The sequence below is a fragment of the Phodopus roborovskii genome, unplaced genomic scaffold, assembly GCF_943737965.1.
Source record: "Phodopus roborovskii unplaced genomic scaffold, PHOROB, whole genome shotgun sequence".
Lineage (NCBI taxonomy): Eukaryota > Metazoa > Chordata > Mammalia > Rodentia > Cricetidae > Phodopus > Phodopus roborovskii.
Window position 1 is genome coordinate 4,550,001 of NW_026126541.1, and position 5,971 is coordinate 4,555,971.

The window sequence follows — 5,971 nt, forward strand, 5'->3', positions numbered from 1 at the left end:
ATGTTCTTTATTAGTGACTGATACTTGGATCATGTATTTTTCCAAATTTTCTCTGCCAAATGGATTCTCAGCTCACAGTTATTTCCTGAGTACAGATTTTATTTCCCTTCTCCCTTTCTTGTTTCAATTCATCATATTTTAAAATCAGTTTTGAGTGTGTGTGCGCGTGCGTACGTGTGCACACACGCACGTGTGTGCATTAGGATGTGTTCCTGTATGTGTGAACATGTATGTTTATGTTCATGTTCATGTGTGGAGGCCAGAGGCTAACATCAGCTGTCCTCTTCTGTCCCTTTCCATCTTGTGCTTTGAGACCGAGTCTCACTGAACGTGTGGCTCAGCACTCAGCTGGACTGGCTGACTGGAGAGCACCAGCATCTGTGTGTTCCTGTCCCAAGTGCTGAGGTGACAAACACGTGCCACTGTGCCTGGCTTTTACAACGGTGCTGGGACTTGAACCCAGGTTCCTCTGGAGCTGGACTTACAGGCAATTGCTGGTGGTTGAGCTGCTGGTTGCCGTTACGGGTGACAAACTTGGATGGTTTAGAAGAGCAGTCAGCCCTCTTGACCATTAACCATCTTTGTAGCCCCAGAACCAAGTATTTTAATGTGTTGCTTGCTATTTACTTATCTAGCCACTCTTGTACCACAAAGAACAGGCCTTTCTCCTGCTTAGGTTTGGAGTCTTGGAGGTAAAGTAACAGAAGAACCTCCTTTGTCAGTACGGGCAAAGTGGCACACGCCTTTAATCCCAGCAGTCAGGCATCAGAGTCAGGAGGATCTCCATGCATTAAAGGCCAGCCAAGAATATGCATACATTCAGATTATTAATTTCATAAACAATTCATTGGCACAAATAAATGGTGAATCCTATATGCCGTGCTAATAGCCAAGGGCCAGCTTATGGTTCAGAGCTTGCGTTTAATAGTGTCATACCTGAGTTGACTTTGGCGGATCTCCTGGACTGTCTTGGTGGTTTCTGAAGGACCCGTCCCTTTCACAGAAACAGAATAAATCAGCAGCCGACCTTAAAAAGGATATTTAAAGGCATGAGGGATGACATGAGAGTGAAAAGTTGTGGATGTTGTGCTACCCTAAGTAGGAGCTGCCCATCCCTACTCACGGGAGACATCTTTGGTGTGCCTTTCTCTCCTGTGTGCGCAGGGTTGCCTCACAGTCTTAGGGTAGACACTTTCCCAGGTACCAATGATGCATTCCCTCCTCGGCAGGCAATAGACAGGTCTTGTGGGAGCACTCTTGCTTTTGGACAAGAGGGTGGTTTTTTAACATTCCTCTCCTCCCCCAGGGTTCTTCCAGGACTGTGCTGTTCACAGCATGGAACCGAAGGCACACGCTGCCACGGTTCAAACCCTACCGAGGGCGGCTCCTTGGCTTGTGCAAACCCCTCTTTTTCCATTCCAACAGCTAGATGCCTAAGGACAATAAGCGTTTTCCTGTCTGCTTCTAAAGGGTCCCTGGAGACTTCATCACGTCCTGGCACGGGGAGAGAGGATGTCGGTAACCCATCGCCATCACAGGGCAGATCGTGGTGTCAAGACTAAGAGGGCAGCTGGTTTGCTTCTCTGATAAAAGAATGAAAGACTTGCTTGTAAATAGCTTCACTGTGCTCACAAACCCAGAACAATCTTCCTGCCCTCGCATTCCCCAAATGCAGCTTCAGAGGCCTGGTTTCCTTCCTGGGGTGTGAGCTGTCCCGCTTACTGATACTGACGGTCAATTCCTGGAGCTTTCCACTCTGGCTGCCATAAGGGACTTTAAAGTTGGGAGGGCTGCAGGGTGCAGTCTTCATGCCTGTCCCTGCCACGGGGGTGGCGTGGGATGAGGGGGATGCTTCCTTGCCAGGAGCTGAGCCATGGTGTGGTATTACATCTTTCTACTGTTTTTTATCGTGCCCACCACACTCATCTTTAAAAATAAGACGAGTAATAAAAATATCCCCAACCTGTGCTAGGGCTGCGGGCAGAGGTCCCTTGGCTTTTCTGAAGCTCTGCCAGCATTTGCTGCGTGGCTGCTTCTTCTTAAAAATAACTACCCGAAGGATTGCACACCAGGAGGGAAAGAGAATGTACACATGAATGAACCAAAATGAGAGGAGAGAGGAGGAGGGGGAAGAAGGGAGGGACTAGACAGAAGGGGGAAGGAAGAGGTGAAAGAGGCAAGGGGCAAGAAAGAGAGAAAATGGAAGTCACAGGATGGAATAAATCATGTGACGAAATAAGCCTTAGAAGAAAGCATTGCCATTATCTGGTCCCAAGGTCTCCGGAACGAATCCCACATCACTTGCAGAATCAGTCCATTCAAATAGAACTCTCAGGCCCCTCATGTGTTTAAACCAGCTTGAAAGTGGAGAGATCAGATCTCAGAGTTACCAAGGATTAGAAAGGGGAGAGGAGGAGGGGGCAGGGGGGGGGCAGCAGCTCAAGTCTGTTTGCTGTTTGCAGAACCAAGATTAGAAATGTGCAGGCTTCAGGCACTTTCTGTCTTTTTCCTTTTCCCCCTTCTTTTAAATGCAAGGGCCTCAGATGATTCAAGTGAGAAGAAAAAAAAAAAAAAAATCCATAGCATTCACGGCTTCTTGATTCTTTCCCGGGGAAAAGGAAGGTAAAATGTAGCCATTCTGTAGTGCTTGAATCATCAGGGAAGAAATGTGGGAGTGTTGCCTAGCTCTGAGCGACAGGAAGTGAAGCCATGTGAGTGCACAAATGAATACTAAGAGAGAAAGGGAAGTCTGCAGAAAACGGTGGACATCACGGCGGAGGCCCCTGGACATCACGGCGGAGGTCCCTGAAGCATGTGTAGAAACCACAGCCTCCAGTAGCTTAAGCGTCCAGATGAGGACTAGTGGAGTGACATTTAGAAGAAAAGACACCCCTGAATTATAGCAGTGAAGGGCTTGTTAGGGTGCCTCAGGACCCTGCAGCACAGAGAACATCTCTCTCTCCACCACCCGGAAGGAAGGCTCAATTCCTCTCCACCCTGAGCACCTGCAGTACAAATGCCTCAGTGGGTCTTGAAACAATGTAGGCTTTTAGTATTTCCTTAATCTACACGAGAGACTTTCAGCCTAGTGTCCAGCTGGGTGGCTAACATAGCACATTGCTACAGTGTATGCGACTTATCAGTGACAACTCATTTCATATACAGAATGAAAAAATTTTAAGTGATGGGTAATGCATCTTGAACATTTGCTGAATATAAATTACAAAACAAATTCTGTTCCTAATAAAGTGTATTTGACAAGTTAGGGAGTTTTCCAGTTTACTCAAGCCTAGGTTTTGATAAATACTCTTACTGTTTTGTTTTTCCTTAAGAGCTGGCCGATGAGAAAGGTCCAGCCAGCAAAGGGAGAGGGAGAGAGAGAACCCGGTGGAAAGGAATTTACAGTGTACACAGGGATCTTGCTGAGGGCGAGGACTGGAGCCTTTGAGGTAGAATGCAGGGCACTTAAGACACAGTTGCTGTCAAAGGGCGTGGCTGGCTTGGCTGAGTTTGGCAAGGAAGTGGGACTATACACTGAGGGAATGGACCAACATCACAGGGCGCTGGCAATGGCCCAAGCATACTCATCAAATCTTGCAAGGAATAAAGATAGGAAAAGGAAACAGGGTTCATCCATATTTCATTGTTATCTTGATTTTCGTTTTGACTTTTTATGCTGCTAATTAGTTGAGTGGATGGCATATTATTTTGAAAGATATAAGTACTTGGAGCAATGACCACACTTGGAGGATAACTGAACGCAGCCAGCAGCTAGCTAGCGCAGGACCCCATCATACGGATGCCGAAGGAGTACACATTGTGAATGGGAAGGAGACAGATTCCCAAAGGATAAACAGTTCCTTGTTGCACATCAGGGGAAGGCCACACAGGAAAAGACTATGACAACAGTGGATGGAAACAGAAGTAAATGGACTCCTAAAATAGCTGAATGTTTTGCCTCCAGGGACCTATAAAGAGACACATGTTTTTCCAATTAGGCTAGCCTGTAACTGTCCAGTACGAAAGTGACCCTGAGTGTTAACAGCAAGGACCCAATTTTAAGGCTGTGCCACTTCCAAGGCATCAGAGGCGACCCTCAGACGTGGCCAGTGGCCCTACTTCCCTTGTGCATTTGGCTGTGTCATCGATGGTGGCTTTCCTGAACCCCTTTGTGTTTTTAGCCTATGTAGCTCCTGCTGAGATGAGGACTCTCTTCATTTTATAAGACATCCAGAAATGGGTTTGTTTTGGATTCCATTCTTTCGAATTCTGCTGTCAAAATATTGCCACTTCCTACTCAAAAACCTCTACCCGAGCTTGTGGCTTATTCTTTCTTTCTGGGGGACATTATACGTAAAGAGAGGAACGACCTCGGAACTTCTGTACTCCCGAAAGATCAGGGCAGAGGACAGATGAGAAGAGGCAGGGAGGGGGGGGGCTCTACCCAGGCACAAAGTGAAAATGAGCTTCTGGTTACAATGGCCACAAGGAGGATTCCCCAGGGAAATGACGGCAAGACATAACAGCCTAGTGAGTCAAAACCTTGGGCATCCAATAGCCTTCGTGGGGTGCTTGCCTTCCAGTGGCATGGCATTCAGCCTCCCAAGCCGCAACCCCTTCTATAAAGTGGATTAATAGTCTTCATTTCTTGGGTGACAGTGATGGTAGGTGAGACACTTCTGCATGCTAGGTACCTCATACAGAGTAGGGACAGGCAGTCTCACATTGCCATTCTTGGTTCTTCGCAGAATACCAAGCGAAAGACCCCTGTGAGTCCCATCCCGAGGAACTCCGGCAATGACAGCCGTGGCCCTTCTCCAGCAGGACTGGGGGGCTGACCATTGAGCTGGGTCTGCACAGCCCTTGCTGTGGGCAATTGTCTGTTGGCGCTGGCTTTTCCTTTGAGTTCATGCTCTCAGAAAACCCACAGCGACAATGGAGTCTAAGTGATATTTGGGCCCCACGCCTGTTGAATCATGATCCCCTCCATTCTCATGCCTACACTGAGAAGCCTCACTTCTGTCCTGTCCGCTCTCAGTACCCAGCGAGCTTGTCTGCCACGTATTCTATTGACATCTTCTCCTGGGAAAGAAACCTAGCTTGACTTTGAAACTTGAAGAGTTCAATTCTGGATCCCTTGCCTAGTTCTAGAACAGTCTCTCAATAGCCCTTAACATAGAAGCCAAAGAAGTCATTAAACATCCCTAATACATCCCTAACCTCTGGTTAAATCCTCACTTCCTCTGGGCTGGACTGACTTTGTTTTCAAGGTATAAAGTCCGCTGCTCTGAGGTAATTTGGGTATTAGCTGTAGGTGGTCACTGCATCTTTATCTGAGATTTGACTTTTGCACAATAAGCATTTGACCTCTGAGACACATTACTGGGGTTCAGTGCAGTCCTCAGAGGAGAGGGACTGCCTGCCATGACTCCCAAAGCTGTTGCACCAGCTTTTCTCATCCTGGGCATGGGCCGAGACATGTACAGAGTCCCTTGCCGGGGAGACGTGAATTGCAATCATAATTGTCTTACTGTCTCTGTTACCTCAGAGATTGCTTACCATGAATCAAGCCATGTAGCTGGAATTGATATCTAACTCTGGAGAGTTGCACATGCCCCCAAGTTGCTATATCATAGAGGATTGCTTGCAATGTTGTCCCTCTGTGTGTGACCTCATTGGCTTTGAGTCCTTAAGTCAGTCAGTCTAGACCTGAAGGTCCTCTTGCTGCCTGGTGAACCAGTTTTTTTGTCTTTCCTAAGCCAGGTCTGAACTTTATGGAAACTACTGGAGCTAGGTTAAGGCACAACTTTCACACACACACACACACACACACACACACACACACACAAATACACATGTGTACAAACACACGTACACAAACACACAGGCACACACATGCAGGTACACACATACACACTCATGTGTGAGCATACGCACACAGAGAGACACAGACACAAGCGTGTGCGCACAC